The sequence below is a fragment of the Acomys minous genome, assembly GCF_964271855.1.
Source record: "Acomys minous genome assembly, chromosome: 4".
Classification (NCBI taxonomy): Eukaryota; Metazoa; Chordata; class Mammalia; order Rodentia; family Muridae; genus Acomys; species Acomys minous.
Window position 1 is genome coordinate 93,628,276 of NC_140486.1, and position 24,927 is coordinate 93,653,202.

General features: G+C 41.7%; 1 long non-coding RNA gene across 1 annotated transcript; it reads left to right on the forward strand.

The window, feature by feature from the left end:
- The first annotated feature begins 3,958 nt into the window (after positions 1-3,958).
- On the forward strand, positions 3,959-8,040 carry LOC311596037. Its single transcript, XR_014778676.1, has 3 exons — positions 3,959-4,234; positions 7,059-7,191; positions 7,674-8,040. It is a non-coding gene; the product is annotated as an uncharacterized lncRNA (long non-coding RNA).
- The last annotated feature ends 16,887 nt before the right edge of the window (positions 8,041-24,927 follow it).

The window sequence follows — 24,927 nt, forward strand, 5'->3', positions numbered from 1 at the left end:
TAAAAGAAATCAGGACACCATTCCAGACCAGTTTCTCTTCTTGTCCTCTTCCACAACCCAAACCATCTAAGCAGGAAGGGCTGACTTTTTTTGTTTTTACGTTTTCACTGCACTTTAGTAATTCTTGGCCTGCCAGTGATTAATTAATACTATATCCACTTCCTTCCGAGTACAGAATCTGCCTTCTCAGCTTTGCATGCTTCACCCTGATATGGGTGGTATAAATCACAAGAAGACTTCATTTTCCAAATCATCCATCAGACTTATTAGAATACAAGTTGCTATAGAAATGGATATATTTCAGTGACTTTATTTAGTTAGAAGTAAGAACTGAACATTTCCTATATTCCAGATTCTATGGTATGTACCAAAGGTATACTGTGAATAAGAGATTATGTTATAGTCCAGAAAATAAACAAACAAACAAACAAATAGTTTAGAATAAGGTACAATGTATACTATGCTAGAAGAAATGTGAGATGTTAAAATGTACACACGATAAGACAGTTTATGTTTGTTTTGGTGTGTGTGTGGGAAAAAAACACTAGTTCCTGAAGGAGATGCTATCTAAATGTAAACAAAGAAGAAGGTGGGCGAGTGGGTGAGCTCCAGGCTGTTGCTATCCAGATTAAGGGGGAGTGAGGGGAGGGCCAGTGGGCAGCAAATCTGGAATTCTGGGAAGGCATTAGGCTAGAAAGGTTCATCAGAGCTTCGCCCATAGGAAGATCTAACTAATGCTATGGAAGGCGAATGGAGTAGCAGGATTTGTGTAGCGAGTGGCCCTGCAGGGATGTTAACATTTGCAGATGGTCCAAAAGACAATGAGGTGCTCCTGGGAGAGTCGAAGTGGATGCAGAAATGTTGTTAGTGGAAGTAGATGCTGTGTACTCAGGGTATCAGGAATGCCATGAATGAGATGAGCGGGAGCAGTGGCAGTGCAGCATGGAGGGGAAATAAACACAACCTTATTCAGCTGCCATGAGCCTCCCCTCTCAGGTGGGCCAGCCAGGCCTCAGTTCTGACCTGGCACATTATGCATTACTTCTCTTTGAAGAATCATTACAAATTAATTTTGACATTTCTCTCTTCGGTGAGATCCCAAAGATTCTGTGAAAGGCAGTAGCATCAAGGGCTCCTGTCAGTTGTGATCATCTTGGGCTCCTAGCCAAAGTGCCTGGCCCAGACCCCACATGCCCCTAAGGACATATTTACTTGCTGTCTCCTCTTTGTTAAAATACCATTAGATTTCAAGGTACAGGTCAAATGTTGCTTGCTCAAAACATGGCCCGACTACACTAGACAATCACCGTTCTTTCTTCTGTGTTCTCAGAGGATTTTGTATATAAATTAAAAAATTATCTAAAAGATTCCACTTCATAACAAAATTACACACATAGGTAGGTTCACGCTTGGGCCCTTGGATCAAGGCACTGTCTTACTTAGCTTCATATTCTGGGCACCTCCTACTTTGTCTTTACTCCTTGCTTACAGAATTGACCTGAAAGCCTTTTAAACATGTGTCTGCTCACAAGATAATTATTTGAAAATCCAGATCTAGTTTTTCCAGAGAAGAATGTACATTTTCATAAGAAAGCAAAATCTACAAACAGTCAAAGCAACTGCCCCACTACACACACACACACACACACACACACACACACACACACACACACACACAGAGTACATGAAGATGTCTGCTTTTTAGCTACAGTTTAAGGACAGTTGCTTCTGACATTGTAAACGCGGCAGTTCTCTGCCTGGGAAACACTTAGCTGCCACTGGTCTCTGGTGTGTCGAAGAGAGATTTAGACTCAACAAATAGCATTTTTGACAATAGTCTGTGAGTAGTACTCCAGACTTTTTTTTTGCACAGATCTTGGGTCTCCCAGTAAATTACATTTGCTTTGGATAGACAGCTCACACCATATGACAGATAAGCAATGTGTAACAAGTGACAATTGTCTGACATAAAATCTTTACTCTCAAAAACATCCTGCAAGTGAAGAAGTCATAAAATGTTGCTCCCAAGGAAAGAAATTCTAAGTTGGTACTAAGCAAAGATTATGTTTCCTGCTAGTCTTTTGCTTTCCTGCTGGTCTTCTGCCTTTTCAGAAAACATCATTTTATGTGTCTGATGACAGACACGAAAGGCTTAGATTTGGTACTTCAGGCAGCCCATTTGCCAGTGCAATCTTGGAATCACAATATGGTTTCTCCATGGCAAAGAAACACTACAGTAGGCCAGTGTTCGGACCTCATGTGTATTCTCCAGTTCATAAATAAACTAAAATATGAATATCAATTGGGGATTTGTATTTCTTGTAACCTTACAGAAACTGTAAATTTCTGTATTTGTGTCTGTAAAAAAAAAAGCTGCATTTTTTTTTTTTGAGCCATTGATACACAGCAGTAGACTGGGTCTAAATAAATGATACTGGAAAGTGCTAAGAGCAATGGAAATGGGTATTGTCTTAGCTGGCTTAATTGTTACTTGTCTGTAAACCTCTGGCAGCACATAAGAAAATGCCATGAGGTACGCTGGGTGCACAGCCATAACTTGACAGAGCCTGTAGGACTTAAGATGGTGTGTTTCAGACTCAGTGAAAGGGACCAGGCATAGCTATACCTCGTTCAGTAGAGGCCATGCTGAGGGATGAAGCGCTGGCTCACTCATTGGTGGTTCGGTTGGCCAGAGCAACAGAGGAAAGAGTGCGTTCTCATGGTTCCGGTGGCGGTAGAAGAGGGAGGATGCAGATGTAAGGAAAACATGAGCAAGTATGTATTTACCGTATTGCACGCGTGGTGTGTGTGTGTGTGTGTGTGTGTGTGTGTGTGTGTGTGTGTGTTTTCACGAAAATGTGACAGAGAGGGCGAGAGGGGGGAATTAAAATGATTACATTTTCTCATGGGTCACACAGGAAGCAAATGTCACTGACAAGCCCTCTATGCTAGAATCATGAGCATGTGCTTTCATGAGCATCCCAGGCCATTAATGCCGTAAGCCAACAACTGTTAAGCGAAGTTTTTTAATGAAGTCAGATCTTTTTTTTTTTTTTTCTTCTTTTTTTTCTTTTTATCTTCAGGCTAACAGCGAAACTTTGCATGTATCCACTCACAACAGAAAATGAAACCTTGGCATCTAAAAAATAATCCATTGAGGGTTTTCCATGAATAAATGATTTTTTCCCCCTTGTGTCTAAATTTCCTGCCAAAATATTTGGGACTGGACACCTGGGGTGCTTGCTTCCTCCTCAAGCTCAGGACTCCTCACTTCACGGACTGTTGACCCAATACATTCCATCTGGGATAGTTCAGAACCCACATCCGGCCAAAGCCGGGGGGGGGGGGCGGGGGGGGAGGAAAAAGCTTGGTGCTGGCGCCCACAGCTTTATTTCCCCGCTTCATTGACCCCCTCTCCACCCTCCTCTGCAGGGACTCTCTGAAGCTTCATAGGGCATGTTTGACCTGTTGCGCCACCCTTCACTGCCTCTCAGATCGATTTCAGTCAGTTAGGTTCCCTGGGAATTTTAATCTGCTGGTACCTTTCCCGCATTGTTGCGCTTTATCCATGCCTTGGTCGGGGCGGGAGTGGCTTCTGTCTCCGGTTACAGCCTGCAGATACCAAGCAGTGCACCAGTGCGCGAGGCATGTAAGCCTGACCTCACTCACTATCGGCCGTCAAAGACACTCAAGGCCTGTGACTTAGAGCTTCTAGAAGCTATTTTCTCTTTCAGTTCTAGCCTCTCTATAATTTCTATTCCTTCAGATGGCTTTGGGAGTTTCTCTGTGGCTGTGTATTCCATAAGCTCCTTGAGAAGTGTATAAACTTTTCACTGGCAAAGAGCATGTCCTCTGTTTGTATTATTGGTATTATTCGACCTTAGGTAGGTTCCGTGGTGGTGAAGCCACTGCTAGATACACTGTGCAGTGAACTGCACGGAGTTTTATGCACTTCACCTCTGTTCCTACTGGGCACATGATTCTGCTGATATTTTGCAAGTCAGCGAAGACTTCTCCAGCACTGGGTTGGAGTTACATGGGTAACTTTGCTCTAAATTCTCCCCTTTAATGGGAAAAAAAATAGGGACTGAAAGCAAAGGGGCATAAATCTTCCAAGTTGCTTTGCTCTGACCAGACAAGACAGCCCCAAATGAAGACACTGCTTACTGCTGGCAGAGGCACTCCCCGCATTCTGACAGCAGCAAGCAGTTACTGGCCAGAACAGCAATAGAAGGTAAAAGGGGAGCAGCCGGCTGTTAATCCAGCTGGGACATTCGTTTAGGGGTTCATTTCTTTAACGGGCAGCGCTGTGGGCTGTTCTGTCATGGAGCGCCTTTGTCTCTACAAAACTTTTCCTTTTGTACCGTTTGCTATTGTTCTTGGCAGCAGACCAAGCCTCACATCTTCTGGTCACAGAATTCCTTTCTGCCTACTCCAGTGGAGACTAAGGCCTCTGGGTAACATGAGACGCCTCAATTTCTCAGCAGACAGCACATTAAAGCGAGGTCTGGTGGCCAGATGCAGGGACAGGTGTTCTTCTCCTTCAGTTTACACCTGCCCCCATTTATTTGTCCTGCAAATTCCTCTCACAGACTTGCTCACAAACACCAAAGGGGAGTGTGCTGAGTTTTGTAGGTGGTGGGCCTGGGGTGAAAGGCCTCAGCTGTTCAATAGTTTATCCTCTCACAGACTTTCAAATGTAGCACACTTCCAGAAAATGTTTTGTTGGGCCTGTATTAAGGAGCAAGGAAAGACAATTATATTTAAATATATATATATATGTATTTAATGTATATATATATTTAATACACTACACAATGCTTTTCCTAGTTCAAAAGACCTTTGTCCCTGCAGAAGGCTGGCTTCTACTTTTTCCTGAGAAACTAGAGAAGAAAAGGCCGTGCTGTGAGAACTACCTTTCTTTCATCCATATAAGCAAAGCCATGAAAACCTGAAGTGGCTTAGCCCTCTCACGTTTAATGGTGGTAGTCCTAATCCAGATACATTTTTATAGCTCCATTATATAGATGAAAGGGCATCAAATATCACAGCATTTACTAACCCTTCTACTATTCTTTTAAATATGAGTTCAGAGAGTCTTTGTAATTTTAATTACAGAATCAAGTTCTTGGCTGATGGAGTGCCCAAGATTAAGGCCTCTCTTGTAGAAATCACCCTGGCCCATTGTTGTCTCACCTGATTGGCTACTCTAACTTGCGTAAGTTTTGTTCCTCTTCTTGATCTGAAATTTGGCCATAAAAATCCCCTTTTGTCTTGTATCAGCAATTTCCCCCAAGCTACACGGTCAGCCCTTTCAACTTGTTCGGCAGAGCTTGCATCCTAACCCATTTCCATCCATCTCTCTCACACCCATCCTTTTCCTACCCATCAAACCCCATAAGTGGCCTTTTAGGTATCTACTCGTACAAGAGCTTTCTTTTTGGGAAGTCTGTTAAAAAGCTTTTCTTCCATGTTCTTCTTTGCATTTTGTGGGTAAGTCCATTATTCACTAAGCTCTGAAGGGCTAGCTGGAAAGAGTCATTTGAACTGCAGTGCCACACCAACATTTAACATTCTTGGCAAGTGATGATGTAATTTTTCCAGCCTGGGGTGTTTGGTGCCCATACTTGGCTTAACAGAGTCACTGTTAAAAGGTTGATCTCCTTACTTCATCATGGCGCCCCTTTTGCAGGATAGCTGACAGTCAGGGTTTGGAATCAACAAGAATGTCTTTCAGAGTTGGGTGTGGTCATTCACATCTGTCACTCAGGTGACTAAGGCAGAATGATTATCATGAGTTGGAAGCAGTCTTGGCTACATGGCGAGTAGCAGGGCTGCACTCATAGCAAGACATTGTCTGAAAAAATAAATAAATGAATTTAAAAGACCCTGGATTTGATCCTCCACATTTCACACACACACACACACACACACAGACACACACACCAAGAGGGGAGGGAGGAGGAAGAGGGAGGGAAGGGGAGAGATCATATGTATTGTTTGAGACAAATGTTTATTAAATCATTAGAGATGTATATATTATTATTCTTTATTAATTTAGGTAATATATAAGTAAATCTTGTGTAAAAAGCAAAGTTAGCATAGTGACTGTGCGCTAACACTCCCTTATGAGGTTAAGAACCGTCTACTCTAAGACCCTCAGGTAGGACACAGGCTGCATGAGAGAGACTAGAGGGCTCCCATTTCCTAGAGCTCACAGAGGCAGGTTCTCAAGGGGAATGGTGGTCTTCACTTCAGTAATTTGAGACTCTCCACATTCTTTGAGACTGTCATTCTTTCTTTCTTTCTTTCTTTTTTTTTTTTTTTTAACCTCAGGTAAGAAATCAAATGAGTCATGGTAGTAGCATGACATCAGAAGTAGTCTGCTACCACTGTGCCCTTTGTGGTCTTTTGAAGGTTGCTGGGTCATAATTGGGCTTGCATTCATCATGCTATCGCAATCTGTTCCCCATTCCAAATACGAATATGACTAGGCATCCACGGCATCCTTTGTTCTTTGGGCCTCCGTGCCTTTGCATGAGTCCAGTAGACAAACGCTGCTGCTTTCTTTTCTTTGTTGAATCATGGCCAACTTTCCTTGTAGCCCTGTGCTAAAGCATTTCATCTGCATGAACCCAGTAGCTCTCACTGAACAAAGCTCCTGATGGCTGATACTGGCTGTCAGTCTGACAGGATCTAACATCACCTATGGGACAAACCTCTGGGCAAGTCTGGGAGGGCATTTCTAGAATGGGTTAACTAAAGTGGGAAAGCCCATCTTAAAAGTGGGCACCACCAGTTGATGAGCAAGGGTCCTAGACTGAATCAAAAGAAGACGCCTGCTGGCCGGGTCGTGGTGGCGCATGTCTTTAATCCCAGCACTCAGGAAGCAGAGGCAGGTGGATCTCTGTGAGTTTGAGGCCAGCCTGGTTTCCAAAGTGAGTGTAGGACAGCCAAAGCTACACAGAGAAACCCTGTCTTGAAAAACAAACAAACAAACAAACAAACAAACAAGACATCTGGCACAAGAATTCATGAACTCTGTTTCTTGATTGCAGATTCTATGTGACCAGCTGCCTCAGGACTGTGCTGCCTTGACTTCTCCACTCTGATGGACTGTACCCTCAAATTGTGAGCTCAAACAAATCCTTCCTTAAGTTGCTCTGCCCAGCATTTTGTAACAGCAGCAAAGTAAGTAACACAGAGCTTCGTCCTTCTGTCTGAGCCTCTCGCTCTTCTGCCCTTGATCAGATACAGCATTTTTATTCTGATGCTTGATTGCCTTGTGAGTTCCTTGGGGTGGGGGAGCGGTGGTATCTGATGTAGATGTGTGAATTGGTGCTTTTGTTTGTACCCCTCCCCCAACCCAGCAGAGTCTCAAACACGCAGCATGTGCTTGCTTAATGTAGCCTAAACGAGTAAATAAATACAGCCTTGATTCATGGTGCTTGATAGTCTGGGAAGAACGGGGTCATCCTTGCACCCTGTGAAAGGGACCCTGGAAGAGAGCTGTGGAGAAGAAACCATCTAAAACTAGGTTATTCACTTTCTCAGAAGGGCTTATCATTCTGTGAACTCTTGTCTTCCTTATCTGGTTCTTATAAAGTAAGTGAAGCATCATGTGGTATTGTTGACGTCAGACGTCAAGAGAGACGTCATACTCTACATTTCAGAGGCTCATGATCCTGGGGCATTATATCTGGTGTTTCGTATCTACAAAGAAAAGAAGATTCACTTTACTTCAAAAGAGCTCCACAAGAAGACCAACAGAGTCAACAAATCTGGGCTAAGGGAGAACTACAGAGACTAATGTACCAACCAATGACCATGCATGGGGAGGACCTAGACCCCTCTACTCAGATGTAGTCAATACAGCAGCTCAGTCTTCATGTGAGTCCCTTAATATGGGATTAGAGGTTGCCTCTGACATGGATTCTGGTGCCTGCTCTTGATCACTTCCCCCTGGTTGGGTGGCCTTGCCAGGCCACAGAGGAAGAGTATGCAGGCAGTCCTGATGAGACTTGATAGGCTGGAGTCAGATGGTAGGGGAGGAGGGCTCCCCTTTTCTGAGGGCCAGGGGAGAGGGCAGAAGGAGGAAGAGGGAGGGTGGGGGTGGCCAGGAAGAGGTGAGGGATTGGGGCTACAATCGAGATGTAAAGTGAATAAATTAAAAAAATATAAAATTATTTTTTAAATGTCCATCATACTGGTGTCATATAGAAAGGATCAAAGAGCATGGCATTTTCCTTCCCATGCAGACTTTGGTGTTCTTGTGGTTATATGTTTTCTTCCATCCACCCTCCATTTGCGTCTTCTAGCCACCTTACACACATACAGGAAAATAGGTATAGGTAAAGTTCTAAGCATGTTTTAGAATGCTCCAAACAGCCATATAAGGGAAAAATTATCTGACCTCTGTTTCACCGGGAAGAATCAAATACTCGGAGAGGTTCGGTAACTAACACCTAAAGGGTACACAGTTAGGAGGCAAAGTTAGCGTCTGAGTTCATTCATTCAGAACCCAGTATTTGTGCTCTTAACTACTATGATAAACTGGGGTTTCTTTAAAGGTTGGCTGGTAATTGTAGGAAGAGAAAGGATTCCTATGGAACAGAGCTGGGCAGAGGACTCAAAGCATCCATGCAAAGATGCTCCATACAAAGACAAGGGAACATCTTTTCAACCCTGGGATACCTATACAATTTGTATCTCAAATAAAATGATTGGATAGATCTTAAAGAAATTAAGTTGCTTTCTAATTTGGCAGAAATTTCTCCACTTTGGCCTATAAAGAGGGCTGGCCTGAATGCCCAAGGGAGTTTAGGTTTAGATGTACATATATCCTGAAACTATTTATGTGGTTCTTTTACTATTTTCTTCATGCTTAGAAGAAAATGTTTTAAGATTTAAAACTACTAACAAGTTATACATATGTATGTACATGCATATACATACATACATTTTTTTCTATAGAAATCAAGGCTCATAAAAATACAAATTAGGTATCAGAGAACTGAGAATCACCTGAGATGAAAGTGGTGTTCTATTGTAATGGCCTCAGGGAACAGAAACTTGAGGGTGAAATCCAGTAACCCCTCATTTCTGACCCATGTCTATTAAGGTGCTCACACTCAATGGTGATGCACTCTGTGAAGTACCCGGTGCTGAAAGGTACCTCTGTCCCATGGGGTGTCTGGAATGAGACTCAATAGAAAATTTCATTCCAGTTGAATGAAAAACATAAAAGGGAGTGTTTTATGGAGCTCAAAAGCCTGGCAAAGATGGATTGATTATGTGTGTGAATGCTTGCGAATGAGTGTCTTTCCTACTGCTGGTTCATTACAAAGGTCCTGGAAGACACTCTATTACTACTTGCTCTTAAATATAGTTATAAAATCCCAGCACGAAGGGCCCTCAAATAAAACATCCATGGAAACCTGTGTGCCCTTCATGTTGTTTTTATGTGCAATTGTCTCTCTACCAAATAACTAGCTAGCTAGTAAATGGTGATGCTATGACTTGTTTGATTAAAATATTATTATTTTCTTTTTGTTTGTGAATTTATATATGTCTAAAGATAACCATTAACTTCTGGGGACGTTACTATGTTCCTTGGAATATGTCTGTCACATCTGTGGTGTGAAATGAGTAAATTTCTGACTCCTAAAATTTCTCATTTTCTGAGATTCTTTGACACCACGGTGTGACGAAGTAAATTACTCTTTGTAAAAGTCCAGCTTTCCTATAGTTGTACTTCTTATGGTGTTTCAGACTTTATTTTTATTAAGAGCAATTCTCATGTTGGTCGAACTAATTGTTTTTCGGGTCGTGTGTTTGAATTATATCTGACTTATTCTAGTAATACCCGTTTTGCATCAACAAATAAAGGCAGCCATGAATGAAAGGCATCTTTTATATAATGTTCTGGTGTAGGGTCCTTCTGCTGTTGACGAACTCAGAATCGCAGGAAGTTTGAATTCCTACAATTCTGCCTTAGTGCTCCGTTTTCCTCATTCTGTTCTCCATGGCAATGAAGAACAGCTGGCCCCCATCCTCTGTGATAATAACCTTTGTGCAGTTCAAGCCCAAATGGTTTTGGACATGGTACTTAGGAAAACATCTCCTTGTGAATGATGTAGCCTATTTGGAATTTCCCCTGTACAAAGCTAGATTCCTTATAGACATCCCGTCCAACAACTATCAACTTTTAGCCCTGTTTAGTATAATGTAGGCATTTTCTGCCTCATCTATTCAGGAATGTCTTCCTAGGAGGTTTCACAATAAAATTTATTGTGTTTAATTTATGACATCCAATGTAATTAGAATGGAATGCTTTTCCGTTAGGATTTGCATTGAGAATGAACAAACGGTTGCTGAAGTGGGGCTCCACTTTTATCGAATTTGCCAAATTCTGAAGTTCCAGCATGCCAATTAGGTCGATAGAATGCTTTTCAGTGAAACAGACAGAAGCCACTACCTGCTGGTAGAGATGGTTGTTCTTGTCTGCACCCTACTTTTTTTTTTTTAACAGAGAGGCAAAGGAAGTGTAGTGTTTCCCACATGATGGTGATCACCCTAAGTCAGCGGTTCTCAACCTTCCTAATGCTGTGACCCATTAATACAGTTTCTCATTTTGTGGTGAACCAAACCATAAACTTATTTTTGTTACTACTTCATAACTTTAATGTTGCTGCTGTTATAAATCTAATGTAAATATCTGTGTTTTCCAATGGTCTAAGGATATCCCTGTGAAAGGGTCATTTGAACCTCATAGGGATCCTGATGCACAGGTTGAGAACCACTGTTCTAAGTCACAGCCACCCCCAGTCCCCAAACATGCCAAGGACAAGACTAGCAACCAGGTAGACTTCTCTGTATAACCAAAAGTCTGAACGAGCTTAGACTGTGCTCTCTTTAGGGAAGAACAGCACTGGTTGATTTTAGAGGGTTTTGTTTTGGAGGCCAGCGGGATTTTGAACTCAGCCCTATGAGATGAGTTTAGATGGGGAAGCCAGATATTTCTTGGCTTGACTTTCTTACTCGAATGGGGCTACAATTCGTCCCTCTTCACCTCTCCCCAGCCCCTAGCCAGCTACATGCCCCACCTTCTCCCTTGGACCATATGAGAAAGCTGGCTCAGTGACTGTTATTCTACTGACTCCAAGATCTCAAGCAGCTGTTCATCCTCTGTTTAATGTACCGGCAATTACAGAACTGTGCTCTTCCTTTTCCAGCCACGTCACTTTTACGAACAGGCAACAAGTTGTTTTTCACATCCTCCACGCATTCTCTTCTTGTTTTAATAAAGAAAGGGCATCTTTCATCATGAAGCCAGAGGATTTTCTATTCTTCATCAGTTCCCAGCTCTATAGGAGGGCTCCATGGGACTACCCAAAGGTGGAGGCAGACTTAAGAGGGTGTAACTAACATGCTATGAATAGGTCAGTTGGGACACAAAGCAAGCCTATTGCCTCTGCAAGGAGAAATGGTGAAAGGACTTTTTTTTTTCCAACGTGAAACTGAGAAAAATCAAAAGAACAAATTGAACTCTGCTTTCATGATCCAAACTCAATGTCCTCTCAGAGGAATTTTAAAACAAATATCTGAGGAGATTTTCATTTATCTGAGTTCAGTCTTTCAGCGCATGTAAATTTTCCACTTTGATGTCTGAGATTGGATGGGGGCTCAGATGACAACCAGCATACTTTTCCCCATGCTAAGCTTTTGCCTCAGATCAGACATGTGCTTGGTTCACATTATCTTTCCATTTCTGGAGAGAATTATCAGGCTGGAACCTTTCCCCCTCATGTCTCTGTAAATTATTCTGAGAGTCACTTGAAGAATATCATTCTCAAGAAAAAGTTTTTCCAATTTAACAAATATTTCACACTGGGACCTTTGTTTATAAATAAATGGCTGAATAGCAGCTGTAACTAAGAACACCAAGTCAGATCCTTGTATAGGGACGGAGGGGCTGTTCTTATGTAGTATACATAGCTAATTTGACCACAAGGCTAATAGTACAATTTTCTTTATAATTTAACTCAAAATTCAAGGAATTAACAGAATGAAAAAAAATGACTTTAGTTGCAAACTGAAGTTGACCAACCCAAAATTTAAAGAGTCATGTAATTAAATTTAGATAAAACCATTCTGTATACATACACACATGCCTGCCTGCATGCATAAAAATTGATATTAAGATGGGCTCATATCTCGTAGAAACATTTAGTGCCTCTCCTCTGTTCCAGCAATGGCTGCAAACATAGAGGGATTGCTTATCCTCTTTTTGGTTTTCTCTTGTCTGGTCTCCTCCAGGAGTTTTATGGTTGCTGTTTCTTTGCTGTAGACAGCCCTCTAGACACCTGTGACATCAGAGAAAGGAAACATACACTATGCAAATTTAGATGTAGAGAAGAAAACTTTTTAACGGTTGTGACATCTTGACAAATATATCTTGCTCGGAAACATGTGGCCTTGGCAGCAGCCAAGGACACTTATGTCCCTTTGAAATCTTGGGAATCTCCCTAAGTGATACTTCTCACTGAAGCAAGCCTGTACTGCACCTCTCTGAGAATGGAGTATTGCTTAGCTCATCCAAAAATCATATTTGATATTTTTTATTTTTAAATTAGATTTTCTTATTTATTTTATCTTTGTGTATATGTTTGTGGGCATGTGCATCATGGCCTATGTGTGGAGGCTAGTTCTCTCTTTCCAGTATACAGGTGCCATGTGTAGAACTCAGGTCTGCTTAATGACAAGCACTTTTACCAACAAGCCATGTTGTCATCCTCATTTAATATCCAAAGCTAGACTTGAGATGTACATTTTTATATTAATGACTATTAACACATAATTCTGCCTTCCACAGACTAAATTATGCTAAATGATTGGGATAGTAGCTTTGGGAAGAAGAATATTTATTTAAAGATCCAAGACATTTTTTTTAAAATTTACTGGGTCATCAACAATATAAGATCTAGTGAATGACAAAATCGGCAGTTATATGATAGTTGTTTAGACTGTTATACTTATGAATTCAGGAAATATGTTGGAGTATGTTGTATGTTCCACACATTTTCTAGAGACTTAGGAGGTAGTGAAACCAACATGTAAGCTGCTGTTTTGTAGAAGACAACAGATTAAAAAATACATTACTTAAAAAGAGACTAAAACAAAGAGGGAGCTAAAGAAAACCCAGTAAATCTCTATAAAGAAACGGAAGTGGTGTCAGGTTTAGAGTTTTTTGTTGGTTTGTTTTATCCAGACAGAGTTTCTCTGTGTAGCCTTGACTGTCCTGGACTCGCTTTGTAGACCAGGCTGGCCTCGAACTCACAGTGATCTGCCTGCCTCTGCCTCTCGAGTGAGTGCAGGGATTAAAGGTGTGCGCTGCCATGTCAAACCTCAGAGTTAGAGTTTCAACACAGGCTTGTGACCCTCCCTCCCCCTGGGGATTATCTCCTGAGATTGGTCCACAAGGGTGAAGGGAGCAAGGAGGACAGATGGGGAATTCTGAAGGCCCTTGAGGATGGACAGAAATGAAGACTTCCAGGATCAGCTTCAGAGAGGCAGATCATTTTTGCTTGGGGTGAATGATGATGGTTATATATAACTTTGGGGAGGGAGTAGAGATTTCCAGGGAGGATAAAGATAATACTGAAGAGCAAAGGTACTGAGATGCCTTATTTACCTGGCGAGGCATTCCAGGAATCCCAGGTGCTTGATGAATGGGCTCTTATCAGGAGAAAGGGAGTTGGACCTGTAATTTCCTTAAGGACTACGTGACATTCATCAGGTGCAGGGAAGGTGTGGGGATCTTGGCTCTTAGGCATAGAAGAGGAAGCCTCGCAGCCAACAAAGGGAGTCCTCCATTTCGCACCAGGCTGAGGGCTTTCCCGTCAGGGCGGGCGGAGTGAGACCTTAACAGCTGAGTTTCCTGGCACAGGATATCAAAAAAAGACCTCGCTAATAGTTACTTTTTAGAGATGGCTGAAGGAAGTGATATAAAAGAAATGTTTACTATATAGGAAAAAGTATCCAGGCAAAAGGCATACTGAGTACACAGGAGTAAGACACTGTAAGTCTAGTCATATCAGAGTACTGAGGAGACCCACATGGCAGGCATGCAAGCATAATGGGCCATAAACTAAGAGATATGATTAGAGATCTGAAGGAGGTCTGAGCCACGAAAATCATTGTTTATTATTTCTAGTTTCCTTTTTTCCTTTTTTTTTTTTTTTTTTTTTTTTTTTAGATTTTAATACAGTGCTTTTCTTCCCAGAGCCTGGCTGTTCATCTCTTAAATTTATGCTGCGATCAGAAGCCACCTCCATGCGTGGCTTTTACCTAAACAGTGTCTCCAATGTAGCAGCCATCTTGATAAGCTGTTGATGACTTTTTAAAAAAGAGAAATTACAGAGTCCTGTATACTTCTTGATAAGATCATACTTACTGCTGCATCATGCCTTGATTCAGGGGAATTGAGAGAGGGAGGAGGGAGGACTCCAAGCAGATAAGTAACACCATCTGCTGTGTGTTTGCAAAGGATCTTTCCCTGCTGCAACATGAGAACACACCAGGGCTTCTCAGCAAGTTGACATTATGGGCTTGGTAACTATTTGTGGTAGAAGGTTTTCCTTATCTTGTAGGGTGTTCGTGAGCACCCTGGCTTCCATTTCATTAAGCAATTGTACCACACCACCCCCTAATGTCTACTAAAGACAGCCAAACTTTGCAGACACTGCCAAATGTAAGTAAGCAAGCTAGCTGGGGCTGAGGACCAGTGAAGGCAGCAGCAGACAGATCTAAGGAGAGGAGAGAGTAGGATGTTCTAATGCCTGGAATCAAAGGATGAAACTACAAGAACTCTCTTCTCAACACTCAAGTCCACACTGGGGGGCTGACCCACATAGCTGGATTCTCTTTTAGAAGATTCCTTTTTTTCTTTTCTTTTCTTTTTTTTTTTTTTTCTTTCTTTTTTTTAAAGATGACTCTGGGCTCGCAAAGGCATGAGCTCAGTTCCACATCAGCACTCAAAACAAACAGTATCTAGGTGCTATAGAAACGGAGTATGCCTCCTTATGACACCACTGATGTAATCATTCTTCAAGGACCAGGTCAAAACCATCCAGTTCTTCCCCTCTGGGGTTTGTCCAATTTGATAACTCAGTTCTTTTATTTGCATCTAAGTTAACTTCTCATAGCTTAAAACAAGCACGCTGCATAGAAACTTCAGCATCTGTCGGCTATGCAGACAGCCTCATTAGCAATACTTACAGCTCTGAGCACCATTTAAAATCGCCACAGGCACACGCTTATCTATAAAACCACCATAGTTCGAGTGTAGATTTTTGCTAGTATATTGGGAAAGCCAAGGCTGAGGTCACCAGGAAATCAGTCTTGAACTCCAAGGATGGTAGACATGGGAGTCAGATGGGCATTTTGCTCAGTGGGTGGCATCAAGAAGTAACATTTTGGTCGTATTAAAGGAGGGATTAAGAACTGTGTAGAACATGAAGCACGATTGCTTTAGAACAGAATGTGTGACTCCTTCAAGGATTCTGTTTCGGTTATGTATGCTAACATGGAGACACCAACCAGGTTGCCTTTGGTCTGAGGGAAGGACAGGAGCTCCTAACTGGCTATCATTCCTTGAGTAATACTGTGAGCGTGGTTCGCAGGAGAGGTGGATCACCAAATGCTGAGGGTGCCGCTCCAAAGAGGCAAACCCAGCTTCCCTTTGACCAGGATCCTCTGCTGCTGGGGTCTGAGCCCATATTCATGGTGGGTAATTTTTATGGAGACAGGCCCTGCAACCACCTCAGGTGCTACTTTGGTCTTGCTTTGAAGAAGACCTTGTTGGGTGTGTGAGGATGTGCCTGGGCTTTCCTAGTCAAGACCTGCCTGTTCTTCTGTTACCTGAAATCAGAAGCCCACACTGTGCTAGGCCTTTTTTCTAAACAGTGGCTCCAATTCAACACCCAAATGTGATCTGCTCAGGTTCCTCTCAGAAGCAGGTGGGCATGCACGTGTCAAAGCAAGGCAAGGGGAAGGCGAAATTGCACTGTTTAAGGGAGGAACACCACTCAGAGTGGAGATCCATGAGAAGAAGAGACTGTCACAGACCAGGATGAGACTAAACCATCATTTACTTTAGTGATATTCCTAGTTCCTCACTTTCATTTGTTTGTTTATTTGTTCGTTTTTGGAGACAGGGTCTATTATTTAGCCTCAGCTGTCCTGGAACTCTAAAGAACACACTGGCTAGTAACTCTCAGACAGAGGCCCACCCAACTTTATTTTAACATTTTGCTGTCTGGCAGTACTCTCTTCATGCCCTCCGGAAGTCTGCAAATTTGCTTGTTACTCGCTTCTGATCCTATAGTCACTTTTTGATCACCATCCCAATTTAGAAAATGGAGCATCCTATTGAAAATAGTAAATAGAATCAACACTTATTGTGACATCAAAGAGCAAACCTTCTCATGGATCAGCACAGATTTGCTCTTGGCTAGAAATCTGTAAGCGGAAATGAGTGCTGAGGGTGAGGCGAAGGGGCATCATCTGATTTTCCTTCTGCTGCTTTACAGCATGACCTTCCCTCTTTCCCCCGTGATTCATTCACTAGCAATGTCTGTTTTCCTGAACTCAGGAATGAAGGAGACACAGTCCAACTTGCAATGGATCTTCCCATCAGTCTTTGAGCTTCTAGAGTTTAACATGATGGAGGCTAATGGTTGGCTCACATCATTTGTGGTGGTGCATGCCTTTAAACCTTGCACTCAGGAGGCAGCGGCAGGTAGATTGCTGTGAAATTGAGGCCAGCCTGGTCTACAAAGTGAGTCCAGGACAGCTAAGGCTACACAGAGAAACCCTGTCTCGGAAAAAAAAAGTGAATTCTATTCCTACAGTCCCTTGGCCTTACAAACACCTTTAAGCCTGATGGGAGACTACAAGATCTGGGAGACTGGGTTTGCAGTGTCTGTTTTCATCTAGCTGGACTTGTTAGCAGGACTTAAGGGCTGCAATTTTGTGCCCTCCTCCCATGCTTCCTATGAGACACATGCTTCCTGCAGGTTCTCCAGAAGAGGATCCCTCAGGGTCTCTCTGACCTATTGCTGCTGTACTCTCTTCGTCATGCATCCAACTGAACACACATTTCCTATAGATTTCAAGGCCCTCTGAGTCATTATATGTTCACAGAACAACCAACTAAAGCAGATGGCTGCTTTGAAAGCAGGGGGTAGAGAAGAAGAGAACCGCTCTTTTAGGTCATAAGTATGCATAAGGGTTTTATCATAAGGGTTTTCCATAGGAATCTTTTTAATGGGGACTAGAGAGGTGGGTCAGTGGTTAAGAGCACTCTCTACTCTTCCAGACGTCCTGGATTCAATTCCCAGCAACCACATGGTGGCTCACAACCATCTATAAATGTGATCTGATGCCCTCTTTTGGCATGCAGGTGTACATGCAGATAGAGCACTCATCTATATAAAATAAATAAATCTTTTTTAAAAATTGCCTTGCTTTCATAGTTTATTTCATAGTAGAAAGAAACAAAACATCTCTATTCAAGCCACACAAAGATGTTGAAGGAATAAAAGTCAATGGGTGAATATAGTTGTAATACTATATTTTGATTTTTAAAAAATAATTGGCACTTATTCTTTTATTTTTCATCACCCAAATTCTCATCCTAGGAACTCACAAAATTAGCAGTCATTCATTATAAACCCATTTGAATTAAAGTATTAATTGTCATTTTCAAAGTAAATAGGCATAAGTTTGTCCTAATTTTCCTCTAAAACAAAGGCTGAAATGGGCATAATTTTTGTCTTGACTCTGGAATAAATGAGTAAGATGACCAGAAATGTTCAGTTTTACTTCACTTATATATGAAAGGAAACATGGCTTACAAAGGTTTAAAAAGAAACAATAACAAAACAAATGAGACATACTCAAAGTCTCTGCCTATGACTTCAGAGAACAGAACTAGTAAGACTGCCTTAAAGCACACATGAGAGACTGGCTTCCCTTCCCCTACCCATCTCCCCTTTGGATCATGAAAATGCCCCACAGACTTGCCTATGGGCCAAACTGATGGAGGCGATTTCCCAGCGGAGAGTCGCTCCGATACTTCTGAGATGAATAAGTTGGCAGCTTAAACAACTCTGACAGAAGCACATAAAACCGGAGTGTGGTTCCGCTACTGAGGTTAACAAGAGTGTGCTTCAACTACTTCTCCTGTTCAATAAGAGAAATATGGAGCTCTTCATGAGCAGTACTGTTGAATGTGCATTCTGAATTACAATTTATAAACACACAAATTCATAAATGCAACCACTATAAATCTTAAATAGAAACATGCTGTGGTACAGGACAACAGGTAGAAACCATTCTGCCTCAAGCTACTCCAAGCTGGTATGACACTACCCTTAGCCTCCAACTGGTATGGGGCGATCTGTGCTTTGCTCGGAGGCACTAGTACCTCTCCTCTGTTTTGCTTTTCCTTTCTGCTGACAAGGTGTCATGTTTGCTCTTTCTGTGAGAATGTGGAAACTACAAAGGTCTGTAGTGAGTAATTATTTCTAACAGACATTGTCCCTCTTTAATGGACTTACAGAAAAGCAGAGCCGTGATGTACATATGATACGATACCATGAGTGCCCAACACAGAGGTGCTTTCACGGCAGCCTCCCTTGTTTTGGAGGGATCCGGGAGTCTGTTGGCCTTTGATATCTCCCTAGGTTGCCATATGAGAAGGACCTTGCTGATTCAGAACCTCTTTTAATTTTATCTGAACTGTGATGCAGATATTTCTATCTATGGTGTTTGAGTAGAATTTCATTATATACATTTTTGCACTCAGAATTTGAGGCTGAAACTTGTGAGCAGTGTAACCCAGAACCTCAAAGATTCCATTACCAGTAACTATACCTCTTGCCTATAACCCAGCTTGATTATAAGCAAAACATGCCAAGGAGAAGGTCACTCTGGAATAACACTGACAATTTTTTTTAAGCCAAAAAGCATATTACTAAGAAGTAAAGGGTTTGGAATTGTGGTATACTAAGCAGAGATAATAAGATAATATATTATCTTCTGTTGCAGAATTTCTGAAAATGCCCAGGGCCATACAGTCCTTTCTGCTCCTGTAGCCTGATTGATCTTTCAAAGGACTGGATGAGGGTGCCATGGGAGTCACCTGAACACCTTTGCAATAACTGTGAAATGAATCCCCCGAAGCACCTCTGCTGGGACCTCTCATTTGCTAGATACAGAGGCTCACCTTCCGGTGTCATTGGGAGTACAAATCCAACCGTGAGCCCGGGGCTGGGTGCTTCATCCCAGCTCTTGGCCACAGCACTTTCATAGCTGTTCCTTAGTTTTCACTGTGTTCCTGTCTCTGACAATTCAGTTTTACATCTTGGATTTTTGTTTCTTGTTTTGTTTTGTTTTCTCAAGCAGTGCCATTTCAGTTGTCTTGAGAATTGTAGAAAAGTGCTCCATTAGGATAATGAACAGAAAAGGCAAGGGGCATGGTTGAGGTTTGTAGGGCCAGAATACCTTTCACATATTTCCAATGCTTAAAATGCTTAAACTTGTTCTCAATGCTGCTTTTGTTATTAAGGGTTCATATGGTATTTCATTTTTTAGTTATTGTATTTGTAATTATTGATGAGGTATAATAGAATAATTTGACACATGTATGCAATGACTAATGGCCAAATTGGGGGAAATATCTCTCTGATGTAGAAATCGTCAAGCTTCTTTCTTCTAGATGTTTTAAAACCTAGAGACTTATTATATTCAATTTCGACCTATTTGGTAACCACAATTTTTTTACTTCTACAGCCGTCTTTACTGGCATACCACACACAGCCCACTGAAACAGCCTAAATGACTGTCACACACTTAGCCTTGGCAATCTGGTACCCATGTGTCAGCTAGTCATAATGTGGGAACACCTGAGGTCCTTGTTTAAAATTCTTCAAAAAGTGACATTTGCCTTAGAAGAAAATCCAATTTTTAGAGTGGGGCAGTGGTGGAACACACCTTTAATCCCTGCACACGGGAGGCAGAGGTAGGTGAATATATATGAGTTTGACGCCAGCCTGTGAGCTAGCTCTAGGACAGCTAAGGCTACACCAAGTAGCCCTGTCTTGAAAAACAAAACAAAACAAACAAACAAACAACAAAAGTTGAGTTTTTACCATATGACTTATGGATTGTTTCAATGTGTATCCTCTTTTCACCCTCCCAAGGAACTAATACCTCATAGCCATTACTCCTTCCATCCTGTGTACTCTTCCTAGCCCTACTGACAACCGTTTGGCTTTTTCACGCCTCTATGCAGCCTTTCATGCACTCTTCCCTCTTCTATGATGCTGTCCTCCCATCTTTTTTTTTCAAACTCACGTTTATCTTTCATGCTGTGGCTTCTGTGAAATTCCTTGTCCACCACCTCCTATCCCATATCTGTACATTAGAAGCTTCTGAAATACCCTTGGTTTCATCTTTATAGAAATATATTTAAAATAAACAGAATTAGTTCCTACACTATTTTTCTTTTCTTTTCTTTGTTTTTTCGGAGAAACTATTCAGTTAGAAGCTGGTCCTTTGACTTCGCACCTGCAACCCCGGTGCTCTCTCTGTGCCTGTTCAATTTTAAATGCACATATTTTACAAATTTGTCACATTAAATGAAATTGACAAATGTACAACATTACTTATTTTTATAGAGCTGATGGTGCATTTGTTGCACTCTCCATCTATGATAGAGTGTAAAAAGTGGTAATTTTTAAGTGATTTGCAACCGTCAGCCAATTTAGCCTTTCAGTTAAAAAAATATATATAATCACACACTACAAGCTTTCTTTAGCAGCCTCAAACAATCAGAGAGATGGCTTGGTTTTCAGGAAGTGTGATTTCTTTGTGTTTGAGATTTGTGTTGTCTTTAGGAATGGAAAAGGACAGGAGCTGGGAGAGCAGGATCACCTCTGATGCCCTGGGGGCTGCGGACAGAACTGGTGTGAGGCTGGCTGGCCAGTGCGTCTGAGTGGAAGGCGAATTGTGAGAAGACCTGGCTAGACACAAGCAGACACAGTAAAGCAGCTGCAGTCGGATAGAGTGTGGAAGCCTAAGATTCAGTGTAAACCCTGTGGCAGAGAATGCCGAGTAAACACAGACAAAAGGCCAGACAGAATTTAGTGGCTCGCTTGTCGAGAAGGCCATGTGCCATGGTAATAAGAACTAAACAGGAACAGCAGTAGGGATGAGGGCTGCCTGGGACAGTCTTATAGCTCTTGGGGACAGGGTCAGGTTCTATGGCAGAGACTCTGAGCAGTGAAATGTTAAAGCTGACCAGAGACTGGGATCAGCATCGGATCATGTGGCAGAGCTATGGTCCCTGGCTAATTCTTCTGACTCAGCCCCCATGGTAATAGGAGACCCAGCTCCTCCTGTGGTGTAACTGTGGGCTGGAAGCAAGCCTTGTGTATATAACTTACATGGCCTGGTGGATCGATGACATAGTTCATCACTTCGGGACTCTTGTAGGATTGGGTGTTGTGGATAGTTGGCTGGTACCAAGTCACGTGGCAAAGTGGGAAACTGCAGAGCATCACTTTTGAGCATGTAACCCCTTCACTCACAGGCTTGGCCCATCAATAATCATTATATACCTTTCTCTTTCTAGACACAAAATCAGCTTATTTCTGGACTCTGTGAAGCTAGCTGTAGCTACATCACTGCATTCAGCCCATGAACTGTAGACAGTCCCATGTGGATGCTATTTTAGATCTACAAACTCTCAGGCATATATGTCCACCTTTCCTTCTTATTGATTGGTGGTGGGAGACCTATAGGGAAGTGTAAGGCGTTACAGGGCAGAGGGGCCTCAGTTAAAGAATACCATAGCTACAATGACCACATGAAGCTAAGTCCGCTGCTGCAACACATTAGACTTGATACCAGCAAGAAGTAAGCTAGCAGCTCATTAAGCCACTCACATTTCACAGGGTTGTATTTCACAGTGGTTAATGTTTCACACTGGGATCAGTCAGTATGTAAAGAACTACAGAGTTAGAGCTAAGTAGACCGGTAGGCAGAGGGCAAAACACACACAGGCAGTTACTATTCAACCCCAAATCACTATGGCCATTGCTTATTTTGGCCTCTGATCTCCAAATTATAAAATGAGGATACCTATTGTACTGGTGTATCTTGATTTGTTTGGGAGATGGTAACGGAAGACCTTACCATATTGCATGGTAAGACGCCTCTACACATCACAGCTCAGCTCCCAGCATCCCACCTAGTCTCCTCCCATCCTAAAGAGATTCAACGGTAGCATCTGTTGATGCTCCTGAGTGAAAGTGTTAAGTGTGCATGGTGACGTATCTCCTCTGCACTTCCTTTGCTAAAGGTGGAGGCTGCAGAAATCAGTACTATTTATTTATGGGGTACAGTGGTGCACAATTTTAACACTAGAATTTTCAGTGAGCAGGGTAGGAGGATCCTGAGTCCCAAACCAGCCTGGTCTATCTATAATGGACAGTTCTGTCTGAAGAAAAATAAATGAATAATTAGAAAATTTGTTGTCTGTCTTTGGGATTACTGAGGGTCTAAATTTTGAAATAGACAACTCAAACAATGTACACTGTAAGGGACATATATATACAAAAAAAAACAAATAGAAGCTGATCAGTTTCCCTGATGGGGTTTCTTAAGCTGGGCTCTGAGAAGCTTGCAGAGAAAGGGAGATACTTGGCTTAAGTGGAGAAAAGGCTCCAAGTATGCCTGGTCCTGCAATGGCCTTTGAGAGAGATGGCAGCGGGGACGGGGGAGGGGGTGTGCGAGGGGAGGCAAAGGAACTGTGAAACATGACATCGTTCTCATGGAATGGAAAATTGTTTTGTAGGCTGGATCTTAAAATACAAATAGTGGTGAAAGCATCAGAGATACTGTGGCCTCCAATTTACTGACACGGCACTTCCACCGAGCCTTTCTTCCACTTAGTCTCTGCCAACCGTTTCAATGGACATACCTCAGAGTTGTCATCACAAGTCACGTGCCACTTCTGGAATCTCTACTACAAGCAATTTATCTCGAATTACTACCTCCTATCCCTCCAGCTCTTATGCCCAAGGGCTTTGATCCCAGTAAATTTTCACCTTCATTAAGACCCGGAGTTGAATGTTCCCTTCTCTCACCATTAATCTCCTCTGACACATTCTCATTTCCCCACTTGCCAGCTTAGAGTTCATGGTCTATTTTGGGACCTTGGTATCTAGTCCGCATTATATATAGTTATATACGCTCCCAGGTGAGCACATATAAATTAACGCATAGTGTATCATTGTTATTCCTATACACTAGGAGTTGAAGCACATCACTTCATATAGTATTTCCCAAATCTAGTGCTTTTACTTGATGCTTCTAATTTTCCCCTTTCATAGTTCATCAATTAATAAGGTCTGTGCACTCCATTTAAATGACATACTTCAAATCTAGAATCTCCTGTTTTTCACAATGACTACTGACACTTAAACCCATTTCACCAGTCTCTTGTTCTTCACATGTCTGTCCAAACCTTTTTTTTTTGTTACCATTCTACTCAAATGTTCTCAATGATTGCCTCAGAAGACAAATTAAGTCATTTTTTTTTGCTTGAATCTGCTCAGTTCATTGTTACTCAAAATACAATTCTGAAGTCCTCAGCAACATTTGAAGACCCTAAGACCTTCTTTTTTAACTTCTGTTTTTAACTTCTTCACTTCAGTGTCATAGATTTTTTTCTTTCTTTTCCTGTATTATATCACATTTTCCCCTTTGTAATATTCTCTCCTCTAGGAATTCTTCTCCCAAGGCCCTTGGCTCCTTGCTTTTACTCAGATGTCAAGATAAATGTCACCTTCTGTTTAATATTTCCCTGACTCTAAACCCCATTATGAAGTAGTTAATATGAATTATACCTTTCTATTTTCATATTTTAATATAGCTTTTTGTGTGTGCTTATTTTTCTCACTACCTTAGAATGTCATAAATGCTTCTGTCTTTTGCTTTCCACATACCTGCTATCTACAATAATACCTGCTGATTCTCAATAAATATTTGTTTTATAAATATATGAAACTGGGCTAGTTCCTGCTCAGCTGACACTAGAAATCTAACACTAGCTTGAGGAATTTGGACTTTATCCTACAGATGACAAGAGTTCAAGAGAATTGTATTCCAGGCTGTGTGACATGATAAGAGTTGTAATTTGAAATTTTACCCTAGCTGGTGTATGGAAGATAGAGTACAGACAGCAAAGCTGTGGGCATGGTAATTGGTTGGGAAATGATAATATGATGCTAGACAGAAGACTAAACCATGACAGTATCACTGTTAAGAGAAAGAAGTAATGAGTGTGACAGAGCAATGGGAAATGGAGGGACTACAAGATATGTTAGATGTGATGAAAATGTATGGGAAATAGGTAAAATCAACCCAAAGTTTATGCTTGGACAATTATAGAGAGAGGAATGCTGTGTGGTGATATCTGAGGAAACACATTATTAGTTCAACCTGGACAGTTTGACTCAAAAGAATTTCAAAACATGTAGTTTGCAGTGACAAGAAGTAGTTAAATATATGGATTTGGGGCTGATGACCTAGGAATGAAGCAGATCTGAGCCGTCTGCACATACATTTTAGTGAAAGGCTGAGGTCAGTGGGAGAGAGTAAGACCTTGACCAGAGAAGCATGGCAAGTCAGAATTCCTGAAGTTACTGCTTAAAATTAAACACAACCTCCTTCTTCCAACATTGTCACATGCATGCATAATGAATTTTCAGTATGCTGGGCCTAAAATACTCTTAATATCGGCTGAATATTCTTTAAAAATCTATGGACTGAGACAGAACCTTGGAATAGAAAACA